This window comes from Monopterus albus, unplaced genomic scaffold (assembly GCF_001952655.1).
Source record: "Monopterus albus unplaced genomic scaffold, M_albus_1.0 scaffold131.1, whole genome shotgun sequence".
Lineage (NCBI taxonomy): Eukaryota > Metazoa > Chordata > Actinopteri > Synbranchiformes > Synbranchidae > Monopterus > Monopterus albus.
Window position 1 is genome coordinate 1,337,410 of NW_018128011.1, and position 1,938 is coordinate 1,339,347.

The 1,938-nt window shown below is 37.7% G+C and overlaps 1 pseudogene; it reads right to left on the minus strand.

The window, feature by feature from the left end:
* The window catches only part of LOC109967567 (protein FAM57B-like), a 9,345-nt pseudogene that overhangs the window by 663 nt on the left and 6,744 nt on the right, over positions 1–1,938 (minus strand).

The window sequence follows — 1,938 nt, forward strand, 5'->3', positions numbered from 1 at the left end:
AGTTTAATGAGTGGATGGAAGAAAATTACCTGACAATAAGTCATAAATTAATGTTCATATGTGGTGATTTCAACATAGATTTGTTAAATCCTAACAAGCACACAGGAACTGAGGAGTTTATTAACACAATATACAGATGCAGCTTATATCCAAAAATTACAAAACCAACTGGGTAATAAACATTTATGGTTGTGTTTATGGTATTATGACAAGCTTCTTTTCCATTCATTCATTTTATTTAACTCTCAACCATGATTACACAGAGTATAAACACAAAATGCACGACAATGGCATGTAGCAGGAACAAAATACAATAAACCACTTCAAGAAAATAGCTTCTTCAAAAAAGCACCCAGTTTACCAATAACATCCCTTTGTTTCAGATGCAGGCAAAGTGTAAAAGTTTCTGTCTGGGTTTATTTCAGTTGGTTCTAGAACTTACTGTTGTGGAGCAGATTTAAAAACAACATTAATGCAAAAACTCACCTGCCTCTGACATTCATGTTCTATGTGAATCTAGTGTCTTGAGAGATGAGTAGAAATCTGTGCTTTACATCAATAAAATAAATTTTTTTTGTTTTGTTTTGAGATATTAGAAACAAATTAACATCGAGGTGTTAACACTGACAACATTCTCAAACACTTTCCCTTATTTTGTGTTGTTTCCGTTTGTCCACACAATTTTTGGGAGAGGCTTGCTCACTGTTGCCACCCTGTCAAAATAAAAACTCATAAATTCATTCCTAAATCCTGATTCATCTCTGTTGGTCTGAACCCTGAGTCTAGCAAACATCAACACACACACTCGTGTGGTGAAACTTATTTGTCTCTGACGTTGTCCCCTGTAACTGGCTCAGGGCTTAAAGCCAGTTTAGGTCACCTGTTTGTCCCCTTTTATTTTGGCTTGTGTTAAAGGTCAGACTGTTTGTTTGTCTTTCTGTTTAATTCTTCACCCCCAGCCTCTGCGTCCGTCTGTCTGTCTGTCTGACGGGTCGTGATGCTGTCGCTCAGGGTTAGACAGCCGTCATTGTCAGTTTTTAAAGTCTTCAACGCTGAGTTTGAGCATCTTGCAAACAGGCGGAGGGCTCCTCTGCAAATCAGTGTAAACCAATAGAGCTGAAGGGGCCAGAGCAGAGCGGTCCCCAGGTTACACTGCCACGGGGCCACCAGGGGCACCACGTACATAGGGATGGATGCATATCTGTGATAGAGGCCAGAGGTTGCCGTTGTTAAAGTCAAGCTAACAGTCATCCAAAATAAAATTAGAGAGTGACACCTTCAATCTCAAAACCCTCCGCGCCTCCTACACCAACAAATTTAGCCTTGCCTGCAGCATGTCTGAAATATCTGAACTATTAGATGGATTAAGATAAAATGTTCACATTCATGGTTGCCAGAGGATCAATCCTAGTGACTTACAGTAGCTGATCCTCTGACTTTTCATCTAGCACCACCATGTGGTCAAAGGTTTCATTTGTCCACTAGATGGTTCCTTCATATGTGGAAGAAGCAGGCCTACTCAGACATTTTACCTTAATAAAATAAACAATACCACAATTTAGAGGAAGTAAAAGTACTTAATTCAAAATTTGAATACAATAGTATTATCAGCAAAACATACAATGAATCAAAATTACTATCAAATATATTCCTGTGAGCAGCAAAATCTTAATATATTTGGTTAAAGTTAATGTAATAAACTGGTGTGTAGTTCAAAGACCCCACACATCCATAGTCCAAACATAAAACTTCACTACTTTCACTTATTTTGCCTCAAGATAGAATTTACAGGAATTGGTACATTTAAGCTTGTTCATTATTCATTCCAGGTTTCTTCTAACTTGCAAGATTAGGAGACAAGCCACACATTAAATTCAAAGACTCAATTATACGTGTGTGATGAGATGATAGAATTACTCTTAAGAAATACTTGTCTGT